This window comes from Ovis aries, chromosome 26 (genome assembly GCF_016772045.2).
Source record: "Ovis aries strain OAR_USU_Benz2616 breed Rambouillet chromosome 26, ARS-UI_Ramb_v3.0, whole genome shotgun sequence".
In the NCBI taxonomy this organism is placed as follows: Eukaryota; Metazoa; Chordata; class Mammalia; order Artiodactyla; family Bovidae; genus Ovis; species Ovis aries.
The window spans coordinates 2,970,037-2,996,974 of NC_056079.1; the positions used below are offsets into that span (position 1 = coordinate 2,970,037).

At 39.5% G+C, this 26,938-nt stretch overlaps 1 protein-coding gene and 1 non-coding gene across 2 annotated transcripts in view; one reads left to right on the forward strand and one right to left on the reverse strand.

The window, feature by feature from the left end:
• CSMD1 (CUB and Sushi multiple domains 1) overlaps positions 1-26,938 on the reverse strand; it is a 2,070,567-nt gene that overhangs the window by 668,245 nt on the left and 1,375,384 nt on the right. The gene's annotated exons all lie outside the window — the stretch shown is intronic.
• LOC114111105 (U6 spliceosomal RNA) lies at positions 10,217-10,318 on the forward strand. The gene has a single exon (XR_003587230.1). It is a non-coding gene; the product is annotated as a U6 spliceosomal RNA (small nuclear RNA).

Here is a 26,938-nt window from a genome sequence, read left to right on the forward strand (position 1 = left end):
GGGATTGACTGAGCTATGATAACAACACTGGATCCCTATCTTCACACTTCCTGACACTGAGAGAAACAAAACGCTGTGGTTTCAGCCACTTTCACTCAAATAGTCTGCTACTTTCAGCAGGAAATTCCTAACTCTGACAGCATAAAAATAAAGAAGAAATAGGCCATTAACACAGACATCGGAAATGTAGTATTCAGAAGACAACCTAGACAGGCCTATGAATGGGAGCTCAGAAACACAGAAACCATATAAGGACCTCGTGCACTTTACTCCCAAGAACATATTTACAACCATCTTAACATTTAGAGTCACTCCTAAAGCAGCACAATACAAGGGAACATATAAATGTGAGTAGCACCTTAATGAGGGCCTGGAGTGAGCAATAGAAAGCGGTCATTAGGACGAAGGATCAAAAAATATAAAACACAAATGTGGCCAATGAATCTGTCCTAGATGCGGAACAATAAGCACTACCTTGTCGTCAGAGGTCACACCTGGGAGTGTGGGGATGGACTGAAATTGAAGGGGGTGCATACATATTCATATATGTGTACATATGTATATATACACGCACACACATTGTTGAAAAACACTTCAGAAAATAATATATTTTTGCTTTTCTGCAATTAAAATTTACAGTGAAAAACACTTTCTCTGACAATTTAAAATAAACTTTAAAAACTAAATTTGGTGAACACTGGATAAAGGTGTTATTTTTTAGATTTCCTTTTTCCAGTTCTTAGAGTTTCTAGCCTTGAGGTCAATGTGACATTTTTGTTTCAAGCAAACATTGCCGAGAATTTGAGCTGCATGCTTTTGCTGACAATAGCAGAAATTTTGTGGCGCATGGTGTTATGTGATGTGGTTATTTTTCTTGCCTCAGAAAGAAATTTTCTGTGTGTGTGAGCCTGCTTATTCTGTGATCTTTTGTGGTGATAAAGAATTTGACCAAAGTAGATGTAACGAATAAGATAAAGGGGAGCTGCTATCACACTATTGTTTAAACATTTTATGCCATGTTTAGTTTAAAATGAGGCCAACATGACATTAACTATTATGATTTTAAAAAGAGCAACCTGTCTTCTGCTAATATTTTATGTAATGAAACAGATTCTTTTTATATGCAGAATATAAATCTATATGATTTTAAAGTAATGCTGGATTTGGTAAAGGGTCATGAAAGTACCGTGAGGCATATTACAAACATATATGTAAATACAATATGGGAAACAGTGAAATATCACTTGAATTAGTTTTGTCAGTGTCTTATTTTAATCTTAGTGCCTTTATTGTATTTTTGAATGAGGAGATAATAGGTAATAAAAAAAGATGTGTCTGTAAAATGTGTACTGGGATATCACTGCTCAAATTCAGAAGCATTTGTGTTTCACCATGAATAACAGTTTGATGAAGAGGAATGGATTCACATTTGAATGTATTGAAAATCGGCCTTCAGAAGCAGTCTCTTCATCACCCCCAAGAAGGCTGGTGGAAAAGATGTCTCGGTTTGTATAAAGTTCAAATCCAGAACCCAAATGCAGGCCAAGGCACTTTCAGCTATAAAATCAGAGTCTAGCAGACATGTCCTTATTGAAGGCTGAGCTGCTGCTGCTGACCTGGGGTGGTGCCTCAGCGACTGTGGTGCACAATATCCATCTCTTGTGATCTACTAGAGAGAGGTGGGTGGCACACACGTAAACAAGCCAAAGTTGAATTTGCCAGATCCGGGTAAGTGCTATGGGGGAGAAACAAAAAATACTGCGTAGAGAGGACAAGGAATTTGCAGGGTAGGCCTGTGTGTTTCACAGATGGTAGTGGAATTCCTAGCTAAGCCTGGGCCTAATCCATGCTGATGGCCAAATTAAACCCTTGTGTCTTGCAGAGGCCTGCAGGTGGCCCGGGGTAAGAACCTGCCTATAATGCATGAGACACAGCAGGAGACGTAGGAGCAATCCTTGAGTCGCGAAGATGCCCTGGAGGAGGAAATGGCAACCCACTCCACTATTCTTGCCTGGAGAATCCCATGGTCAGAGGAGTCTGGAGAGTCCATGGGGTCACAAAGTCAGACATGATTTAGTGAGCGAGCATGCCAAGTGTGTCCAGGAAGACTCACTCACCAGGTTGTCAGACTGGGCATTAAGATGCCTAAGTCCAGCAACTTGATACGCCTCTTTGGGTGAAGGTACTGAGGGGGCTGGAGCCAGACAGGTGTCATCTCAGAGGTCACGCCAGAGGTCTTCCCTCCTGGGCCTACCCACCACCAATGGAAACCACCCAGAAGAGAGAAGCAGCATGTTCTGAATCTGGAGTCACCCTCCTCCTGTGAGTGTTCATTTGCTCAGCCATGTCCAACTTTTTGTAACCCCATGGACTGTAGCCCATCAGGCTCTCCTGTCCAGGGGATTCTCCAGGAAAGAATACTTGAGTAGGTTGTCACATCATCCTTCAGGGGATCTTCCCAACCCAGGGTAAATTAAACCCGCATCCCTTATGTCTCTTGCATTGGCAGGGGGGTTCTTTACCACTAGCACCACCTGGGAAGCCCTCCTCAAACTGGCAGTAAGTATGATTACTTTTAGAGCAAATGTTCAAAGGTCTAAGTTTTCTGCTTCTTCCTTTTCTTCTCATGTTTTCATCTGTTTGGACTACAGTGTTGATTTTGTTTGTTTTGTAGCTTTATTCTTATGTAAAAAAATATGAAATATATGATGCAATCTGCATCATATGAATCCATATGAAGTAAATACATAAATCTTCCAAAGAAAGGAAAAGACATAATTAATAAGTATAAGTGTGCCACAGGCTAGAATAAAACCATTTGACATTTGTGTACTGAGCGGAAAAATTTGCCTTCAGGCTTTTACAAAAATTTCTGGAGATGTGATTTTATAAGAACAGACAATTCTAACCCTAGTGTTTGACCACCAAAAAGTAAACATAATTCCTGAAGGTAGCTCCTGCTTCAGGCGAATTAGTTCTCTTATGCCTTAGGATACCAGCCAACAAAAGAAGGGAAAACAGTTTTAAGTAGGTCAGATAATCATAGCAACCCAGTTTCTGGGGCTGCACAATTGTTGTGTGTGTGTGTTTGCTTTCCTATTATAAATCTCATCTTTTCCATTTCTGGGGTTTCCATTTCTGGTGTTCTGGGGTTAAGATGACCCTTTCTTGCAGTAATGTGCCCTGAGGTCACCTGAACGTGAGCTGGTTTCCAAACTGGTTGAGCTGCTGGTTGATGATAATGCCAGCAACTATGCGGTGGTCCTGTTTTCATTCATGGACTTCTTCTCTTCCATGCTCGCTCAAAATGCATTAAAATCAATTGTAAATGGCAAAATCATTCATATCCAGGAAGGGTCTACACAACACTAAACATTTGTATGACCAACAATTTTTTTAAATTAACATATTTAAGACAATGTAGGTCACTATTTAAACACTTCACTTGTGATAACTTTTTTTTGTTTGTTTTTGTTTTTAAATAAACAAGTGAGGTCCTTCTGAAAACTGGATATTCCCTTCAATAGTAATCTGGAAAGCAGGCATATTGACTGGCATCTTATAGGCTCAGAATTTTAATGCCAAGTTCTTTTAAAATGGATGCAACTTAAACCTACTTGCAAGCAAAGAAAAAAAAAAAGGAGTTTGGAACATCAAGAAGTACTTTCTTCTGGTGAAGAGACTAAAAGAACAATGAAAAGTGAGAAAGTGGAGTTCTAAGGAGAAATGTCATTTTGGTTCAAAGTTTGCATCTGTCCTTTTCTCATTAATACCAAATCTGTGGCCCTCTTCTCAGTGGACACAGCTGACCCTCTGGTACTTGGCACTTTTAACACTTTGCCTTGCTTATCTCTCCCCTTCCTTAATGTTTGTAATGTGATTTTTCCGCATGCCATCTTATTGCTCTCTGCATTTCATCCTCTCTTAGCTTCCTCACCCTCCCTGGATGCTGTGACTCACACACACACCACCTGTCCAGGCGTCATATGGAAGCGAGGCGACCACAGCCCCCACTGTCTCCTGTCCACCTCTGCCCTCCCTCTGAGCCACACTTTTCTGCCTGCCCTCAAAATCACTGTGCTTTGCAACACAGAGAAAATTAAAAATTGTTCAAACTTCTATTTCACTTTAAAAAACAAGTTGTGTTATAATAATAATACTTTAGCTGAATGGGATTAAGAACTACAAATACCGTTATCAGTTTTCTTATGCATTCATCATAAAGCACACAAACACATTTTCAGCCTCAGGAATGAATATGCAATAGGTTCTCTGAAAAGGCTCTTTAGAAATGTAAATAAATAAAAAATAAAACATCAGAATGGAATTTAAAATGTTTAATGCAAAATACTCCCCCTACCAGAGTATTATATTCTTAAAAGGTACTACAAAGATAAAACATTTCAACTAGGTTATCCTACTAAGTAGAGTAAACACTAATTTTATAAGCCTGGTTCACTCTTATCTAATACTTATCTAATATGCTGAAAAGCATATTGGACATAAAATAGCAGACAATTTTAGAAGATAAGTTCTGTGAATGCTTTGTAAAAGTTACCCATTCATTTAAATTATTTATTGAGCACTTAGTAAGGACAGAAATATCTTTAAACACTAAAGAAACTGGGTTCAAATAATAGATTTGGGGAACTTCCAAGCACAGGAAGGGCTTCCCATGTAGCTCAGCTGGTAAAGAATCCACCTGCAATGCAGGAGACCGCCGTTTGATTCCTGGGTTGGAAAGATCCGCTGGAAATGGGATGGGCTACCCACTCCAGTATTCTTGGGCTTCCCTGGTGGCTCAGCTGGTAAAGAATCTGCCTGCAATGAGGGAGACCTGGGTGTGATTCCTGGGTTGGGATGATCCCCTGGAGAGGGGAACAGCTACCCACTCCAGTATTCTGGCCTGGAGAATTCCATGGGGTCGCAAAGAGTCGGACACGGCTGAGCAACTTTCACAGTACAGTACAAACACAGGAAGGGAATTTCAGGTGGCTGATATTCCTACAAGCTTTCTAGTGGGTCACCCACCTAAACCACCTCAACCCCTAATGTAGCCACCTAGTGATTTATAACCCAAACTGAAGCCCTACTCAGCCTCAGGTACAGGACACGCTGAGGCTCTGAAGCTAGACAAAGCCAGGAGCATTGAAGATGAATCAAAGGAACTTTCATAGGTTGTTTCTCAGGAATTGTAGCAAAGTCTCTCGATGAGATGAGAAGGACACAAACATCAATAGGAATAGGTCATCTGGGGATGCTAAAATGTAGAAATGCAGCGGTACAAACAATAAAGAAAATTTCCTTTATAATCACAGGGAATTTTCCTTCTTTATTTCCCCCTCTCTCCCTTCTTTCCCTCCTTCCATCCTCTCTTCTTTCTCTCTCTCAATTTTTGATTAGTGGTAAATACATACATTATACATTATACAATGAAAAATTTTGGATTAGGAACAAGAATAATGACTTTCCTACCTAGAAATACCCAGATCCAAACTAACACAGAGGTAGTGTAAAGGTAAGTCATAGTGATATCATAACAATGATGACCTTATTGTTATTAAAAGGAAGTGAAAGTGAAGTTGCTTAGTCTGTCGGACTCTTTGTGACCCCGTGGACTATAGCCTATCAGGCTCCTCTGTCCCTGGTATTTTCCAGGCAAGGATACTGGAATGGGTTGCCATTTCCTTCTCCAGAGGATCTTCTTGACCCAGGGATTGAACGCGGGTCTCCCAAATTACAGGCAGAAGCTTTACCATCTGAGCCACCAGGGTCCTATTCAAATAAAAGAGGGGTTCAAAACCTTCAGTAGGTTATTTCTCTCACAATATAACACAAAACCAAATTGCATGTAAGCTTAGTTTGAAGATGATGTTTATTTCATTAAAATCAAATGGTCAATGTGTGAAGTATTGGAGAGGAAAGAACTTCTGTCTTATTGATGATTGCATTTCAGTGTATGAAAGATTGATCTCATGCACAGATTTACAACCATAACTTTCCTTAGTGGAAATTATTCTAAATATTTTTTTGCATCATTTTGACCTTAAAGTGAATTTCAGTCATGTTGAAATGAGTATGCATTCATAACAGTTTTCTTAATTAAATCTTTTCAATAAATTTATTTGAATTTGTGCCTGCAATTTAAGGATTTCCTATTAATCCTGAAGGAATTGTTTTCTGTGCCACTTGTTTTGCTGTTTGTATTAACAATGTCATTCTAGACTTATGAAGTAATGTATATTAAATGTATATACTTCATATGGTGGAAAGTGTTAGTCACCCAGTCGTGTCCAGCTCTTTGTGGCCCCATGGACTGTAGCCCTCCAGGCTACTCTGTCCATGGGATTCTCCCGGCAAGAATACTAAAGTGGGTTGTCATTTCCTTCTCCAGGGGATTTTCTCAACCCAGGGATCAAACTCAGGTCTCCTGCATTACAGGCAGATTCTCTACCGTCTGAGCCACCAGGGAAGCCCTCTCATATGGTAGATAATCTAATATAAATAGCATATTCTCTTAATTTTAGGTCTTCAGAACATTGTCATTAAACTGAACATGGAGTGGTAACATCTACTTTAAATTAGTCTAATTTCCTAAATGCTAATATAAGTATTCAGGAACAATTTATATAAATAGCACACAATTCTTGAAATAACATGCAAGTTGTTCCAGTTCTAGGAACTCAGTGCTAAATATTCATAGCAACTCATTTCTGTGGCATAGCAAGGAAGTTCAGGGAACTAAAATGATTTCTATTTTCTCCTATAGCTGTTTGAGAAGTGAGAAGTGGATAATGACGACTATTACAGAGAGGACCTTTTTTTGTTGACTTCTTGTGTAGGTGCTGTGACAAAAATAATATAATATTGGGCTCTAGTCTAGTACATTACCCTGACATTTTTTTTTGTTGTTGTTAATTTGGGAAATAGGTCACTTGCCCTATGGTTAACTGGAACTCCATGTAGCATTCAAATCTTTGAAACACAGTTAGTAAGTTTTCTCTTTACCAACCACTCCTGGGTAACCCAATTTTTCCTTCTTTGCAATGAGGAATAAACCATGAATCAATCCCTTTGGATCTCCCACTGCAGGAGAAAGGCAATGCTCACATGATAAAACAGATAACAGGAAAGCAGTGCTGTTTTTATTAACAGCATGGGCTTTTCAAACAAGTGCAAATCAATTACAAACTCTATTATATTAATTCCCTTAACACTCACATAAAAAATATCAGTAAATATCTTGAGTTACCAATATGCAATAGAAATAGGGAGAAAAATCATACAGCATAAAATAACATTCCCAAGTGGACTATAAAATGTTAACTTCTTTAGAGAAACAGTGTCATGTGAATCTAAAATATGAAAATAAAATTTTCAAGTCAGAGCCTGTCTTGATTGTGCAATCTAAAAGAATAGCAATAATTTCAAACTGGTAAGAGCAAAACCAAGTCACACGGTGTTCATTTTGAACACTACACTAATAATCAAGTTTTATTCAGGACTGACTGTATGCTCATCAATGTGCCCCTGGAAATAAGCTATATTATCAGCATACCTACCTGACATTTTACAGCTCATCTGTAAACACCTTCATCTGTATTCTTTGATTTAATAACACAAGAGGAGTCTAAGGTAGTGGTTAGGAGTTTGGGCTCTGGAGTCGGAATATTTAAGATCAAATTCTCCTTGGATATATATGAGCCATGGGATGTTGTATACGTTCCTTTACCTCTGAGTTTGTCTGTTACCTCATTCGTAGGAGAGCATGGTCCTAATGTCAACTTCATGGGATTACTAAGGAGATTAAACATACTAGCAATCTGTATGGAGCCTGACACCCCACAAGTGCTCTATGAATCTGGTCTCTCGTGGTTATTGTTCATTTGTTAAGACTCCAGGAGAGACTTTTAGTACACCAGGCTGTCTGCAAGGTGAAGCTCAGTCATTCAGTCTGGGATCAGCCAAGTCTGACTTTATTAAGAGACCCTGAAGCAGAAGTTTTCTGTAAGCAGTTATAAGACACATGGCTAGGGCTCCACAGAAAGGATGGGATTCAGCCATGCCTTTTTAGCCACTGAGATAAAGCTTCGTTTAAACTTCACTGATGCTGATTGTAAATCTCCAGCCATTGGATGGGTCAAGGAATCAAAGTTTATATCTCAAAATTAAAATACCTTTATACAAAGAAGGCTTTCCCCTCCATTTCCATGTTAATTACTTGAATCAATTCTCTTCCAAAACTGTGATAGTCTGTACAAAATGGGAACTAGTCAGAAAATACAGATGGCTTAATATTCCTTAGGGTACGATTTGCAAAATATCTTACTGGGGTCATGTTGATGGTGGTCAACAGCACTGAGTTTTTTTTCCCCATGAGGAAAAATCAACTAAGGTAAGAAATCTGATTTTTACCTGCCTTGTATTATTTTACCTGCCACTACACCAGTTCAATGAAAACAGAAAAATCAAGACCATTTTCTGTATTATCTTTATATGAGGAATGTCTGGACCTTCATCTCACCACAGTGCTAAATATAGATTTTTAACTAAGATACCCAGATTCAGAAGGAAAACAGGGAGCCTGATTCTAGCACCATTAGAACTATCCACAAAGATTATGGAAAAAGTCAGGGTCAAAGTAGGCAAGAGCTTGTCATGAAGGCAACACAACACACACTCTGAAGACTAAATTTCCATGACTAACAGTCCACAAAAATATTATATTTAACTTAAATGGGAAGGAAATCCAAAATAGAGGGAGTTCAGTTTAGTTCAGTCGCTCAGTCATGTCCGACTCTTTGCGACCCCATGAATCACAGCAGGCCAGGCCTCCCTGTCCATCTCCAACGCCCGGAGTTCACCCAGACTCACACCCATCAAGTCAGTGATGCCATCCAGCCATCTCATCCTCTGTCGTCCCCTTCTCCTCCTGCCCCCAATCCCTCCCAGCATCACAGTCTTTTCCAACGAGTCAACTCTTCACATGAGGTGGCCAAAGTACTGGAATTTCAGCTTCAGCATCATTCCTTCCAAAGAAATCCCGGGGTCGATCTTCTTCAGAATGGACTGGTTGGATCTCCTTGCAGTCCAAGGGACTCTCAAGAGTCTTCTCCAACACAACAGTTCAAACATGTAACAAATAGCTATATAGTAGAAACTAACACAACTATATACACAACTTTATACAAACTTACAAATAACACTATATTTGTAAAGCAAATATAGGGAGTGAAAGTCGTTCAGTTATGTCCAACTCTTTATGACCCCATAGGCTGTAGCCCGCCAGGCTCCTCTGTCCATGGGACTCTCCAGGCAAGAATACTGGAGTGGGTTGCCATGCCCTCCTCCAGGGGATCTTCCCAACCCAGGGATCAAACTCAGGTCTCCTGCATTATAGACGGATTCTTTACTGACTGAACCACCAGGGAAGGCCCCCCTCTCCCAACGTACACACACACACACACACACACACACACACACACACATATGTATAAAGTTACCCATCTGATATTTTTTAATTAAATCCAAGGAACATATACAATCTAAGGGGTTAACACTTAGAAAAATAATTTTCTACTTGGTTTGAAATTTAACATCCTGAATACTAATAATTGTACTTAAAATTACTGCAAGAATATTAGTTTGTGTGTATCCTTTACTTATGTATTGTCTTGACCAAATAAGATATAATTTGTTAGGGAAATAATCAGTATCTTGTTTGTTTGTTACCAAACTTAATTTTAATCAAATAATTGACTCAACAGGGTTCTAAATAACCCCTGGGGGAAATATTGTGAAAAATCACTTAAATGGAATAAACACAAAGTCTCAGGGTGTGTGGAAACAAGGCTATAGATCTTATCTAAAATGAATTAAAGTAAGCACTGAGGTACAACGAGGTATTTATCGAAGGAAGCAGCTTGATATCCTAAATGTCCCTTAGAGCAATCCTAGAAATGTGAAAATCAGGCAGAGACTCAGCTTCTCTCTAATCTATGAATTCAGTGTTGAGATTCTGAGGGTTTGCTTTTTACTTTTGTTTTATTCAGCATGCTGGAAAGAGCTCCTGCCTCTATACCCTACTCTCCTTTCTTTAGAATCATTCTCTTCACTCCTCTCTCTCATCCTCATAAGAAGAGATTGAAGAATATGCCTCAGAAAACCATTAAATTATGTCAATGAAATATCTGTTCATATAAAAGTATATATTGGTGCTGGTTTAGTAATGCAGACACTGAAATTCAAATGACAGAGAAGGTTAGCATGGACCCTAAAAATGGATGATGTTCAAATTCATGAGGTGTTTCATATTTATGTCAAATATTTGTTGTTGTTTAGTCTCTAAGTCAAGTCTGAATCTTTGTGAACCAATGTACTGCAGCACACCAGGCTTCCCTGTCCTTCACTATCTCCAGAGTTTGCTCAAACTCAAGTCCATTGAGTCAGGGTTGCCATCTAACCATCTCATCCTGTCACCCCCTTCTTCTCCTGCCCTCAATCTTTGCCAGGTTCAAGGTCTTTTCCAATGGGTTGGTTCTTCACATCAGCTGGGCAAATTATTGAAGCTTGCTTCAGTATCAGCCTTTAAATGAATATTCAGGGCTGATTTCCTTTAGGATTGACTGGCTTGATCTCCTTGCTGTCCAAAGGACTCTCAACAATATTCTCCAGTATCACAATTCAAAAGCATCAATTCTTAAGCTCTCAGTCATTTCTTTGGTCCAACACTCACATCTACACATGACTATTTGGAAAAATAGCTTTGATTATATGAACCTTTGATGGAAAATTTAGGTCTCTGTTTTTTAATATGCTGTTAGGCTTGTCACTGCTTTTCTTCCAAGGAGTAAGTGTCTTTTAAGTTCATGGCTGCAGTCACCATCTGCAGTGATTTTGGAGCCCAAGAAAACAGTCTGTCATTGTTTTCACTTTTTCCCCACTTTTGCCATGAAGTGATGGAGTAGGCAATGGCATCCCACTCCAGCACTCTTGCCTGGAAAATCCCATGGATGGAGGAGCCTGGTGGGCTGCAGTCCATAGGATCACTGAGGGTCGGACACGACTGAGTGACTTCACTTTCATGCATTGGAGAAGGAAATGGCAACCCGCTCCAGCGTTCTTGCCTGGAGAATCCCAGGGACGGGGGAGCCTTGTGGGCTGCCGTCTCTGGGGTCGTGCAGAGTTGGACACGACTGAAGTGACTTAACAGATGGGACAGAATGTCATGATCTTAGTCTTTTGAATGTTGAGTTTTAAGCCAGCTTTTCATTCTCTTCTTTCACCTTCATCAAGAGGTTCTTTAGGTCCTCTTCACTTTCTGCCACTAGTGTGGTATCATGTGCACACCTGAGGTTGTTGATCCTTCTCCTGGTAATCTTGATTCCAGCTTGTGATTCATCCAGCCCAGGATTTCATATGATATACACTGCATAGAAGTTAAATAAGCAGAGTGACAATGTACAGCCTTGACTTACTCCTTTCCCAATTTCGAACCAGTCCCTTGTTCCATGTAAGTTTTTAACTGTTGCTTCTTGACGTGCATACAGGTTCCTCAAGAGACAGGTAATGTGGTCTGACAGGTACATCTCTTTAAGAATTTTCAACAGTTTGCTGTGATCCACACAATCAAAGGCTTTAGCATGGTCTCATTTAAGCAGAAGTAAATGTCTTTCTGGAATTCTCTTGTTTTTTCAACGATCCAAAGGCTGTTGACAATTTGATTTCTGGTTCCCGTTTCTATTCTAAATCCAGCTTGTACATCTTCAGGTCCTTTATTCACATACTGTTGAAACCTAGCTTGAAGGATTTTGAGCATTACATAACTAGCATGTGAAATGAGCAACAGTTTGAACATTCTTTGCCATTGCCCTTCTTTGGGATTGGAATGAAAACTGATCATTTCTAGTCCTGCGGCCTCTGCTCAAATTTCCAAACTTGCCGGTATATTGAGTCCAGCAATTTAACACCATTATCTTTTAGGACTTGAAATACCTCAGCTGGAATTTCATCATCTCCACTAGCTTTATTCCTGCTAATGCTTCCTAAGGCTCACTTGACTTCACATTCCAGGATGTCTGACTCTGGGTGAGTGACTACACCCTCATGGTTTTCAGGGTCATTAAGACATTTTTTGTATAGCTCTTCTGTGTAGTCTTGCTACCTCTTCTTAATCTCTTCTGCTTCTGCTAGGTCCTTGATTTTCCTGTCCTTTATTGTGCCCCTCTTTGCATAAAATGTTCCCTTGGTGTCTCCAATATTCTTGGCGAGATCTCTAGACATTCCCATTCTACTGTTTTCTTCTATTTCTTTGCATTTTTCACTTAAGAAAGCTCTCTTATCTCTCCTTGCTATTCCCTGGAACTCTGCCTTCAGATGGGTGTATCTCTTTCCCTTTCTCCTTTGCATTTTTCTTCTCTTCTTTTCTCAGCTATTTGTAAGGCCTCCTCAGACAACCACTTTGCCTTCTTGCATCTCTTTTTCTTTGGGATGATTTTGGTCACCACCTCTTTACAATGTTATGAACCTCCATTTGTAGTTCTTCAGGCACTCTATCTACCAGATCTAAGCCCTTGAATCTATTAGTCATCTCCACTGCATAGTCATAAGAGATTTAATTTAGGTCATATCTGAATGGTCTACTGGTTTTCCCTACTTTCTTCCATTTAAGCCTGAATTTTGCAATAAGGAGCTCATGATCTGAACCTGCTCAGCTCCAGGTGTTGCTTTTGCTGGAGTGTATAGAGCTTCTCCATATTCAGCTGTAAAGAATATAATCTATCTGATTTCAGTATTGACCATCTGGTGATGTCCATGTGTAGAGTCTTCTCTTGTGTTGTTGGAAGAGGGTGTCTGCTATGACCAGTGGGTTCTCTTGACAAAACTCTGTTAGCCTTTGCCCTGCTTCATTTTGTACTCCAAAGCCAAATTTGCCGTTACTTCAGGTCTCTTGAATTCCTACATTTTCCACTCCTATCCTGTATGATAAAAACAGCATATTTTTGTGGTGTTAGTTCTAGAAGGTCTTGTAGGTCTTCATAGACCTGGTCCACTTCCGTCTCTTTGGCATTGGTGGTTGGGGTACAGACTGGGGTAAAGTCCAGGATAGGACTTCACTTTCACCACCAGACGCATCCACACCTGAGCGTAGTTTCCACTTTGGCTCGGCCTCTCCATTCTTTCTGGAGCTATTTCTCTGATCTTCCCTAGTAGCATATTGGACACCTACTGACCTGGGGGGCTCATTTCCAGTGTTATATCCTTTTTGCCTTTTCATACTGTTCATGGAATTCTCAAGGTAGGAATATTGGAGTGGTTTCCCATTTACTTCTCCAGTGGTCCATGTTTTGCCAGAACTCTCCATCATGACCTGTCCGTCTTTGGTGGCCCAGCATGGTAGGGCGTGTTGCTTTATTGAGTTATATAAGGCCATGTGATCATTTTGGTTAGCTCTCTGTGATTGTGGTTTTATTCTAGACCCTATGGATTCTACTTTGTGTTTTTTCTGTCTGCCCACTGATGGAGGGGGATGAAGCTTGTATAGACTTCCTGATAGGAGGGGCTGGCTGTGGGGATAGTTGGATCTTGCTCTGCTGGTCAGGGTTCTGCTCAATAAAGCTTTTTAATTTTTTTTAAATAAACCTTTAATCCAATTGTCTGCTGATGGGTGGGGCTGTGCTCCTTCCCTCTACAGGCTCTATGGCAGGGCTACTGGCGACCTGCAAGATGGCGTGTGCCAACACACACCTCCCAGGACTGCTGTTTCTGTCCCTGCAGCAGGCCACTGCCAGCCCACACCTCCACAGGAAACTGACAAGCAGGTCTAGCTCAGTGTCTTGTGGGGTCACCGCTCCTTTCCTGTGGGTACTGGTACACACATGGTTTTGTCTGTGCCCTCCAAGAGTCTCTGTTTCCCCAGTCCTGTAGAAGTTCTGTAACCAAATCTCACTGTCCTCAAAATTCAGATTCCCTGGGAGTTCCCAGTTTCTTTGCCAGATCCCCAGGTGGGAAAGTCTGACATGATGCCTAGACTGTTATCTAATATATTCAGCAAAAAAAAATAAATAAATAAGGTGCATGATCATCAGCTTATCTATCTGTTGAGTAAATGAATGAATGTCCAGGTGAATAAATTTAGTTGAAATCCTGAGCCTCAGTTTCCTCCAGGGCAAATGGAAACAATAATGGCACCCTCCCTACATTACATGACAAGTTTTCCAGGATGCCAAGGAGCTGTAGGCACAACAACATTTCACAAAATCTCAGGTATGATATAGTTATTCCATGAAAATTACAAGGATCAGCACTGACAAGAATAATCAGCTTCTAAAACTCTCCTAGGATTTTTATTTCATCAGAATGAATAGTTCAAATTGTAAAATTTTAGTTTTGTGAGTCTTTCTTTATATCTAGCATTTTCTCAAAACATAGCAAGGTTCTGAATCTTCTAAAAGGAAAAAAAACTGATGCACTTACATATTTTCCTAAAATTGTATCAGGTACTTTATTTAGAAGAAATGTGTTCCAATCAGGCCAGGGCCGGGTAAAGTGCTGAAGGCCATAAAAAGAGTGCAGGCTTCCTGCTGTCCTTCTCTGTGCATTCCTCTTTAGTTTATTCTCATTTCTTAGAGAGCCATGCTTGTCAGGAAAATAACTTGCTCATAAATGGACTGAAATCAATGCAAGGTTGACAGTAAGCACTATTACTATTACTATTATTTTCTTTTGCATTTCAACGTAAAAGATGGCACTGGGGAAGAGAATAACCTTACACAGATCTTAAACCATAGTTTCCACAAAGTAAGAGCCATAGAGAAGAGACCATTTGCTGTGTCAGTCTCTGTCCAAATATCAGCACATACACAGCTTTGTCTACTGATGTTGGGCTGTGTCTCCCACACCTCAGAAGATGGGACCTGCCATTTTAAATGCTGTGTTACAACACACGGCCAGCTTGTACAGGATGTTGCATTCTAGTTTTGGGCATTTACAAAGCATTCTAACTATTTTTTTCTGGTGCTTTTGAAATCATAAATTTTTACTTTGTGTATATAAAACAAAGTTTTCAGCTTGTATAAATGATTTATTTTCATTCTTTTCTTATGGCACCAATTACACCAGAAATTTTATGATGATACATTTTTAGCTTCACTGTGTTTTTGATGAGAATGAAACTACAATAATTCAACAATAAAAATACAATTGATTAAATAAAACCAGAAAAAAAATGATAAGGAAAACTTTTTTCAGTGATTTTTATTATTCAATAAGCATTGCAATCAAATATGTATTAAAAAATCTCAATCTAGAATATATTTTACTAAAGACAAGATTTCTTACAATGTTTGTAGAAACTGACAGAAAACAGACAGAAAAAATCCTGATGTGTCCGTGTGGTTGTTGTTCAGTTTCTAAGCAAGTCTTTGTTTCCCCCATGGACTGCAGCATGCCAGGCTTCCCTGTCCTTCACTGTCTCCCATAGTTCACTCAATTTACGTCCATTGAGTTGGTCATCCGCATATCTGAGGTTCTGATATTTCTCCTGGGAATCTTGATTCCAGAAAATAAGTTCATAAAATTTACATAACGTTCATCTGTTCAGTTCAGTCGCTCAGGTGTGTCAGACTCTTTGAGACCCCATGGACTGCAGCATGCCAGGCTTCCCTGTTCATCGCCAAATCCCAGAGCTTGCTCAAACTCATGTCCGTTGAGTTAGTGACGGCATCCAACCATCTCATCCTCTGTCATCCCCATCTCCTCCTGCCTTCAATCTTTCCCAGCATCAGGGTCTTTTCCAATGAGTCAGTTCATCACATCAGGTGACCAAAGCTTTGGAGCTTCAGCTTCAGTACCAGTCCTTCCAATGAACATTCAAAACTGATTTCCTTTAGGATTGACTGGTTTGATCTCCTTGCAGTCCAAGGGACTCTCAAGAATCTTCTCTCCAGAACCAGAATTCAAAAGCATCAATTCTTTGGCACTCAGCTTCTTTATGGTCCAACTCTCACATCTACACATGACTACTGCAAAAACCATAACTTTGACTATATGGACCTTTATCAGTAAAGTAATATTTCTGCTTTTTAATATGCTGTCTAGGTTCATCATAGCTTTTCTTCCAAGGAGCAAGTGTCTTTTAATTTCATGGCTACAGTCACTATCTGTAGTGATTTTGGAGACCAAGGAAATAAAGTCTATCACTGTTTCTACTTTTCCCCCATCTATTTGCCATAAACTGATGGAACTGGATGCCATGATCTTAGTTTTTTGAAGGTAGAATTTCAAACCAGCTTTTTCACTCTCCTATTTCACCTTCATCAAGAAGCTCTTTAGTTTCTCTTCACTTTCTGCCATAGGCATGGTGTCATCTGCATATCTGAGGTTATTGATATTTCTCCCTTCTATCTTGATTCCAGCTTGTGCTTCATCCATTCCAGCATTTCATATGATGTATTCTGGAACTCTTGCTTTTTCAGTGATCCAGCGGATGTTGTCAACTTGATCTCTGGTTCCTCTAACTTTTCTAAATCCAGCTTGAACATCTGGAAGTTCACGGTTCATATACTGTTGAAGCCTAGCTGGGAGAATTTTGAGCATTACTTTACTAGCATGTGAGATTAGTGAAATTGTGTGGTAGTTTGAACATTCTTTGTCATTGCCTTTCTTTAGGATTGAAATGAAAATGAACCTTTCCCAATCCCATGGCCACTGCTGAGTTTTCCATATTTGCTGGGATACCAAGTGCCAGCACTTTCACAGTATCATCTTTTAGTATTTGAAATAGGTCAACTGAAATTTCATCACTTCCACTAGCTTTGTTTGTAGTGATACTTCCTAAGGTCCACTTGACTTTGCACTCCAGGATGTCGGGCTCTAGGTATGTGATCATACCATCATGGGTTATACAGGCCATTAAGAACTTTTTTGTATAGTTCTTCTGTGTATTCCTGCCACCTCTTCTTAACATCTTCTGCTTCTGTTGGTTCCATGTGATTCCTATCCTTTATTTTGCCCATCTTTGCAGGAAGTGTTCCCTTGGTATCTCTAATTTTCTTGAAGAGATCTCTAATTTTCCCGATTCTATTGTTTCCCTCTATTTCTTTGCATTGGTCACTTAGGAAGGCTTTCTTATCTCTCCTGGCTATTCTTTGGAACTCTGCATTCAGATGGATATTTTTTCCTTTTCTTCTTTGCCTTTTGCTTCTCTTCTTTTCTCAACTATTTGTGAGGCCCCTCAGACAACCATTTCGCCTTTTGGCATTTCTTTTTCTTGGGGATGGCTTTGATTGCTGCCTCCTGTACAATGTTACATAGTTGTAACTTTGTACAACTGTCAGTGTACAGTTTGTAATTTTGTACAAATGGTCATTGTAACTCTGTCCACAGTTCTTCAGGCAGTCTATCTGCCTGACTTTGTACAACTGTTATTGTACTTTGTACAACTGTCTTTGTACAAAGACAGCTTCGCACAACTTTGCTGTACTTCGCACAACTTCGTGGTACTTTTGTACACCTTTGTACAGTTGTACTTTTTACAGCTTTATACAACTGTCATTGTACGGTTTGTAACTTTGTTACAACTGTCATTGTAACTCTGTCCATAGTTCTACATAGAGTACAACTGTCTTTGTAAATAACTTTGCCACTGTAACTCTGCGACTGTACCTTTGTAGAACTGTCATTGTACTTTGTACACCTGTCTTTGTACATCTTTGTACAGTTGTACTTTGTACAATTTTGTACTACAGGCATTGTACAGTTTGTAACTTTGTTAACTCTCTCCATAGTTCTTTAGGCAGGCTATCAAACCTAATCCCTTGGATCTGTTTGTCACTTCCACTCTATAATCATAAGGGATTTGATGTAGGTCATACCTGAATGGTCTAGTGGTTTTCCCTACTTTCTTCAGTTCAAGTGAATTTGGCAATAAGGAATTCACGATCTGAGTCACAGCCAGCTCCTGGTCTTGTTTTTGCTGACTCTATAGAGCTTCTCTATCTTTGGCTACAAAGAATATAATCAATACGATTTCAGTATTGACCATCTGGTGATGTCCATGTGTACAGTCATCTCTTGTGTTTTTGGAAGAGGATGTTTGCTATGACTAGTGTGTTCTCTTGGCAAAACTCTGTTAGCCTTTGCCCTGCTTCATTTTGTACCCCAAGGCAAAATGTGCCTGTTATTTACTCCAGGTATCTCTTGACTTCTTACTTTTTCCATCTACTGCCCTATGATTAAAAGGGCATCTTTTTTGGTGTTAGTTCTAGAAGGTCTTAAAGCTCTTATAGAACTGTTCAACTTCTGCTTCTTAGTGGTTGGGGCATAGTGGCATTAGTGGTTGGGGCACAGTCTTGGATTACTGTGATATTGAATGGTTTGCCTTGGAAACGAACTGAGATCATTCTGTCTTTTTTAGATTGCACTCAAGTACTGCATTTCATACTCTTTTGTTGACTCTGATGGCTACTCTATTTCGTCTAAGGGATTCTTGCCCACAGTCATAGATATAACAGTTATCTAAATTAAACTAGCTCATTCTGGTCCATTTTCGTTCACTGATTGCTAAAATGCCAATGTTCACTCTTGCCATCTCCTGTTTGACCACTTCCATTTTACCTTGATTCATGGGCCTAATATTCCACGTTCCTATGCAATATTGTTTTTTACAGCATTGGATTTCCATCATCAGTCACATCCACAACTTTGAGTTGTTTTGCTTTGGTTCAGTCTCTTTGTTTTTTTCTGGAGCTATTTTTCCACTCTTCTGCAGTAGCATCTTGGGCACCTATTGACCTGGGGAGTTCATCTTTCAGTGTCATTTTGCCTTTTCATAATGTTCATGGGGTTCTCAAGGCAAGAATACTGAAGAGGTTTGCCATTCCCTTCTCCAAAACCCAAACTTTATCTATCAATTAAAGGATTTCAAACCATACCTCAAGAATACAGGGAGAATCTTAAGGTCTTCCTAATAACTCTTGCCCTCAAGGGCTGGCAAATAATTATCTTCTGCTCTTTAAATTATAGCATGTGTCAGCATTTAGAATACGCCCTTACATTCTGGTTACCATATCTCTGAAAGAGTGTGAAAAATTGAAAGTGAGAAACCAATGCTAAATACTCAGGAAAGTTGCAAGCTGATTGCTAAAAATAGTCAATATTAGTGATTAAATTATGTATACTTAAAATTAAAGCAATTATATTAAAAATAGAGGTAATAACTACTCCGATCTCATACATTCCTAATTATTTTACTGTATTTGGCATTCTTCTGCACTCCCGAAGTATTGCCTGGTGGAAATATTACAAAAGAAAGCACTAATGCCCATCTCTTCCCAATGTCATATCCAGTGACGCTATGTGGATAGCTAGGCATTGGTCAGCGTGGAGGAGTTTAGACCAAGCAGATTAGAGAATGCTATAAATTAAGCTCCTCTACCCAACTGGCTATTAACCGTTTACCAGCATACAACTGAGTTTAAGAGAACTAAAGAAAACACCCACTCCAGTTCCAGAATCAGTTCCATAGTTTTCACTTTCAAGAAGACTTTATCAGCCACTCCACTCCAAGGAGAGTCAATTATTTTTTCTCTTCTTTATCCTTATGCAGATAAATATCCTTTATCTTTATCCTTTTGTAGATAATGCAAAACTTGTATTTCAATTAAATTCTCTACTTCAGAACAACTTTGATTTATCCACTCCATCTTTTTCTTCTATTATCAAATATCTTCCCGTAAAGGAACACTCTTTACTGGATGAAAGAAAATGGGAATGAGTTTGAGGAGCAGGACAGCTGCATCGATACACCAGATTACTGGGCACACACCTCTCTTTAAAGCATCCGTGCATAGTTAATAATGGTAATCCCTGGGACGTAGACCCAGACAGGCATGGATCAGCAGAGACAGAGCTCTTTCATTTTGTTCTTTTACTGAGTCTTTCACAAAATCACAAGTGAGCTGTTTATTCTAGGGACTGCATCATTAGTGCTTCTTTTCTAAAGCAATTGCATGTAATGGTGTGAAACTATCTGCCTGAAGGAAACTGAAAATTCTAACGCCACCTCCTCCACGGGTACTCATATGTAAGTGTCAGTGTTCTTCCAGATCGGGGGGCATTTGAGCACTGTGTCAAAGGATTGAAAGAAAGATTAAATAGTTTAAAGCATTTTTTTAATATCAATTTTGTGCTTTGTCTTTCTTCTAATGAAAATGTTTTTATACTCTCTTACTCTAATATATAATAATTATTTTGTGAGATTGTCATCATTTTTCCTTGAGATTTTTGAGCAAGAAGTCTGATAAATTACCAAAAAACACACAACACATAAATTAGATTCAAAGCCAGGACTTCAGACTTCTGATTTATTGTTTGTTTGTTTTTCCTCAAATAAATTATATCTGCTTTACTTCGCTGGATATCAAAATATTTTGCCCCAAATCTTAATATGTACAGGATATTCATTAAATTTAAGCTGAAGAGGAACTAAAAAAGCCTCTTGATGAAATTGAAAGTGGAGAGTGAAAAAGTTGGCTTAAAGCTCAACATTCAGAAAATGAAGATCATGGCATCTGGTCCCTTCACTTCATAGCAAATACACGGTGAAACAGTGGAAACAGTGGCTGATTTTATTTTTTGGGGCTCCAAAATCACTGCAGATGGTGACTGCAGCCATGAAATTAAAAGACACTTACTCCTTGGAAGAAAAGTTATGACCAACCTAGATAGCATATTCAAAAACAGAGACATTACTTGCCAACAAAGGTCCATCTAGTCAAGGCTATGGTTTTCCCAGTGGTCATGTATGGATGTGAGAGTTGGACTGTGAAGCAGGCTGAGTGCCGAAGAATTGATGCTTTTGAACTGTGGTGTTGGAGAATACTCTTGAGAGTCCCTTGGATTGCAAGGAGATCCAACCAGTCCATTCTAGAGGAGATCAGTCCTGGGATTTCTTTGAAGGGAATGATGCTAAAGCTGAAACTCCAGTACTTTGTCCACCTCATGCGAAGAGTTGACTCATTGGAAAAGACTCTGATGCTGGGAGGGATTGGGGGCAGGAGGAGAAGGGGACGACAGAGGATGAGATGGCTGGATGGCATCACGGACTCGATGGATGTGAGTCTGAGTGAACTCCGGGAGTGGGTGATGGACAGGGAGGCCTGGCGTGCTGCGATTCATGGGGTCGCAAAGATATGGACACAACTGAGCGACTGAACTGAACTGAACTAAGCTAGAAGTTTGCTTCATTTTATTTGATACTATTTATTGAGTTAATATGCGACAGATAGTACTAGGATGCTGTGTTTTAGAAAATTTAGAAAAATGTAAAGTTTGGTTTCACGTGATTGAAAACCATGGTCTAATCTCATGTGAACATGCTTGAAATAATAGCCTGAAGTTTACTCTATTTTAGCTTAATGATGACTTGTCCTAAATATAGAAACAAACAAGTTTAAAATTATATATTTTCTCTTCTTAGTGACTCTTTCATACGTATCCGTATCTAAATGTACATTTTGGAGTTTTCCCTTTCTTGGCAAATGATGTGCATATATTCTAACCTCTTACTTGCCATCCAAAATCAGACTGCATTATCCTATTCCTATATTTTGATCTCTTTCAAGTCCAGTTTTGGATAATGGCACAGATGGTAGAGTCATAACATTAGTGCAGCTAAGCAGAGCCACCCTCATTCTGAATAACACAGATCATATTTCATGCTGACTCTAGGATTTCCATCAAAACATTTATTACATTCACTATTTCTATATACTTTAAGCAGTTTCAGATTCTTTATTTGGATTCAAAGCAAGGGAGAGAAGAACTCGGCCAAATTTTATCCTTAAACTACCTTTGGAATAAAGTGCAACAAGCCAGTTCATTTTTGGAACTAACATTTCTAGATTCAGGCAGACTTCACTTAAAAGGATCAACATATGGTGAGCATGTAAACTGATGCAGCTGCCGCAGAAAAATCTGTATGGAGGTTCCTCAAAAATATAAAAATAGAACCACATGATCCAGCAGGCCCAGTTCTGGGTCCACATCCCGAGGAAGTGAACTCACGTAAATCTGCACCGCCGTGCTCACTGCAGCACTATTCACAACGACCCAGACATGGAAATGAATGGAAAAAGAAAAAAAAAAAAAAGAGGGTACAGTGTGCATGGGGACTGCGCCTAACAACAATGTATATTTGAAAGTTGTTGAGAAAGTGAAAGTGAAAATGAAGTCGCTCAGTCATGTCCGACTCTTTGCGACCCGGTGCACTATAGCCCACTAGGCTCCTCTGTCCATGGATTTTCCAGGCAAGAATACTTGAGTGGGTTGACATTTCTTCTTCAGTGGATCTTCCCAACCCAGGGATCAAACCCAGGTCTCCCGCATTGCAGGCAGACACTTTAACCTCTGAGCTACCAGGGAAGCCCAAAGGAGATCTCCAAAATTCTCACCACAAAAATGACAGTAAGTGTGTGAAGTGATAGGGTTGACACAACATGGTCCACTGTATAAAGGAAAGGCAAACCACTCCAGTATTCTTGCCAGGAGAACCCCATGAACAGAGTGAAAGGTAAAAAGATACGACGCTGGAAGATGAGCCCCCAGGTCAGAAGGTGTCCAACGGGGAAAGAGTGCGGATAATTACTAATAGCTTTAGAAAGAATGGAGTGGCTGGGCCGAAGCTGAAATGACTCCCAGTTGTGGATGTGTCTTGTGGTGAAAGTAAAGTCCAGTGCTATAAAGAACAATATTGCCAAGGAACCTAGAATGCGAGGTCCACGAATCAAGGTAAACTGGACATGGTCAGGCAGGAGATGGCAAGAGTGAACATCGACATCTTAGCAATCAGTGAACTAAATGAAACAAATTTAATTTAGATGACTATTATACCTACTACTGTGGGCAAGGATCCCTTAGAAGACTTGGAGTAGGCCTCATAGTCAACAAGAGTATGAAATGCAGTACTTGAGTGCAATCTCTAACAGACTGATCTCGGTTCATTTCCAAGGCAAACCATTCAATAGCACAGTAATCTGAGTCTATGCTCCAACCACTGATGCCAAAGAAGCTGAAGCAGACCGGGTCTATGAAGGCCTATAAGACCTTCTAAAATTAACACCACAAAATGATGTCTTTTTCAACACAGGGGATGGGAAGGCAAAAGCAGGAAACCAAGAGACACCTGGAGTTAACAGGCAAGTTTGGCCTTGGGCTGCAAAATAAAGCAGGGCAAAAGCTAACAGAGTTTTGTCAAGAGAACTCACTGGTCATAAAAAACACCCTTTTCCAACAACACAAGAGACAGCTCTATACATGGACATCACCAGATGGTAAAAACCAAAATAAGATTGATGATATTCTTTGAGTTGAAGATGGAGAAGCTCTATATAGTCGGCAAAAACAGGACCAGGAGCTGACTGTGGCTCAGATCATGAGCTCCTTATTGCAAAATTCAGGCTTAAATTGAGGAAAGTGTTGGAAAATAGACCATTCAGATATGAGCTAAATCAAGTCCCTTCTGACTATGTGGTGTAGGTGACCAATATATTCAAGGGATTAGCTCTGGTAGACAGAATGTCTGAAAAACTATGGATGGAGATTCTTAACACTGCACAGGAGGTGGTGACCAAAACCATGCCCCAAAAAAAGAAATATAAGAAGGCAACATGGTTATCTAAGGAGGCTTTACAAATAACTGAGAAAAGAAAAGAAGTGAAAAGCAAGGAGAAATGGGAAATATATACCCAACTGAAGAAAGATTTCCAGAGAATAACAAGGAGAGAAAAGAAAGCCTTCTTCAATGAATAATGCAAAGAAATAGAGGAATACAATAGAATGGGAAAGACTAGAAATATCTTCAATAAAATTAGAGATACCAAGGGAAAATTTCCTGCAAAGATGTGCATGATAAAGGGCAGAAATAGGAGCTAACAGAGGCAGAAGAGATTAAGAAGATGTGGCAAGAATACACAGAAGAGCTGTACAAAAAGAGTCTTAATGATAGTGATAACCATAATGGTGTGGTCACATAGGGCAAGATATCCTAGAGTGTGAAGTCAAGTGGGCCTTACAAAGCATTACTACAAACAAAGCTAGTGCAAGTAAGGAAATTCTAGCTGAACTATTTAAAATCCTAAAAGATGATATTGTTAAAGTGTTGTATTCAATATATCAGCAAATTTGGAAAACTCAGCTGTGGACACAGGACTGAAAAAGGTCAGTTTTCATTCCAATACCAAAGAAGAAAAGTGCCAAAGAATGTTCAAGCTACTGTATAATTGTTCTTATGCAAGAAAGGTAATGCTCAAAACACTACCGGCTAGGCTCTAACAGTATGTGAACCAAGGACCTCCAGATGCACAGAGGAACCAGAGATCAAACTGCTGTCATTCACTGGATAAAAGAGAAAGCTAGGGAATTCCAGAAATAAACATCTATTTGTGCTTCATCGACTCCATTAAAGCCTCTGACTGTGTGGATCACAACAAACTGTGGAAAAGTCTTAAAGAGATGAGAATACTAGACTACCTTACTTGCCTCCTGAGAAACCTATGCAGATTAAGAAGCAACAGTTTGGACCTCACCTGGAACAATGGACTGGCTCAAAACTGGGAAAGGAACTCATTAAGGCTGTATATTATGACCCTGCTTATTTAACTTATATGCAGAGTACATCATGGGGAATGCCAGGCTGGATATATCACAAACTGGAATCGAGATTTCCAGGAGAAATATCAGCAACGTCAAATATACAGATGATACCATCCTAATGGCAGAAAACAAAGAGGAACTAAAGAGCCTCTTGATGAAGGTGAAGGAGGAGAGTGAAAAAGCTGACCTAAAACTCAACATTCAAAAAACTAACTCCAGGGCATCCAGTCCTATCACTTCATGGCAAATATAAGTAGAAGAGTGACAGGTTTTATTTTCTTGGGCTAAAAAATCACTATGGACAGTGACTGCAGGCATGAAATTAAAAAGGCACTTTCTTTTTGAAAGGAAAGCTATGACAAACCTAGACAGCATATTAAGAAAGAGACATTATTTTGCCCGCAAAGGTCTGTATAGTCAAAGCTATGTTTCTTCCAGTAGTCATGTAAGGTTGTGGGTGTTGGACCATAAAAATGCTGAGTGCCAAAACACTGATGCTTTCAAGCTGTGGTGCTGGATAAGACTTTTGAGAGTACCTTGGACTACAAGGAGATCAAACCAGTCATTCCTTATGAAAATAAACCCTGAATATTCACTGGAAGGACTGAAGCTCCGATACTTGACCATCTGATGCCAAGAGCCAACTCTTTGGAAAAGACCCTGACACTGGAAAGGATTGAAGGTAGAAGAAGAAGGGGGTGACAGAGGATGAGATGCTGGATGGCATCACCAACTCAGCGGACTGAATTTGAGCAAACTCTGGGAGATAGTGAAGGGCAGAGGAGCCTGGCATGCTGCAGTCCGCAGGGTCACAAAGAGTTGGAAGTGACTTAGCGAATGAACAACAACAACATGGATGTATTAACTAACATTATACTGGTAATCATTTTGCAAAATACGCCTACCGCAAATCACTGTCTTGTATTTGTACATCATCATATGTCAATTATATCTGAATAAATATGGAAAGAAAGAAGGATCAACATAAATCAAGCCTGCTTTCTGAAGTAAAAATAAGAGATCTATTCATTATAAATTAATTTGTTAGGTTCATTACAGAAAATGTAGATGAATTTTGGGAGCCAGTCTTTTGATGACATTTCTTCAGACATTTAATTTGACTGATAAAATCTGATTCCAAGCTCGATAAGTGAAGCCATCATTCTTATTTTTTTAGCTAAAAGATGGGTACAAAATAAAGTTGTCTGGGGGCTAATTTCACTCATTGTATTGAACTGAATGCCTCAGCAGTCTAATTGTCTTTCACAGGGTAGAAATTCTACCATTGTGACACTACCATTTGGTGCTAAGTTTGGGTTTGTTTCTATAGAGTCGGCTGTGGCTCATCTGTTTGAGTTCTGGGTTTCATGGATAATGACAGTGGCTTGGAGTATGCTTTGGAAAGGTACTCATAAAAGGTCTCTCTTTTGTAGGTAGCAATGTGACCTTAGGGAAGAGACTCGATGTCCCTTAGTTTGTTTTTAATTTTGCAAAACAGGTGGAAAGACCACATAAATTATAAGATTGCTTTCTGGCCTGGTTCTTTTCTATCTGGTGGCATACTGAGGAATTTTTAATGTAAGTGTCTTTTCCATATTTTGCAGAAATGTATTCAAATGTATGAACAGTAGATTAATCAGTGAAATGTGGGTGAAGGGCTAAAGAATTATATCGAAGCACATTACAATATAAAATATCCATTTGAGTCCAATAAAAATACAGGATCCCATTTAGGTTTAAAGCAGTGACTACAAATGTGACCTAATCACACTTCTCTCCTTGAAGTAACTGCGTACGGTGTAGGGGGCCTTATGTCCTGGTGTGCTTGGGAACTGTCCCAATTTAGACCTGCTGTTGTTATGTCCAGTCTAACAATTATAGCAAGCAAAAAAAGTCCCAGGTTTGGAGAATAAAGTATATGGTTACCCTTGGACAGCAGATGAAGGAACTGTCAGCGGCTGTCTCCTGTTTGTAGATGGGTAAGACAAGACAGCAACTATCATAGCTGATGAAGAACAGGGGAGCTATATTTAAGGGGGAATCAATTCTGCTTCTATTTGAAGCCTAATGAATATTAGGTTTAAAATAAATGATGAAAGCAGGGTCCTTATTGAGAAAGCTATAAAACTGAAGACATTTACAATGGGAAATTTTTCTGCTTTTATTTTCTCTGCTTTTCTTGCAGATATTCTCTGCAGAAGTGCTATTTTTCTTCCGGCTTAAATAGACTGGTCTCTAGGTAATGCTTTGAGGAGCTCAGCCACTTCACGGTATTGTTTACCTGGTG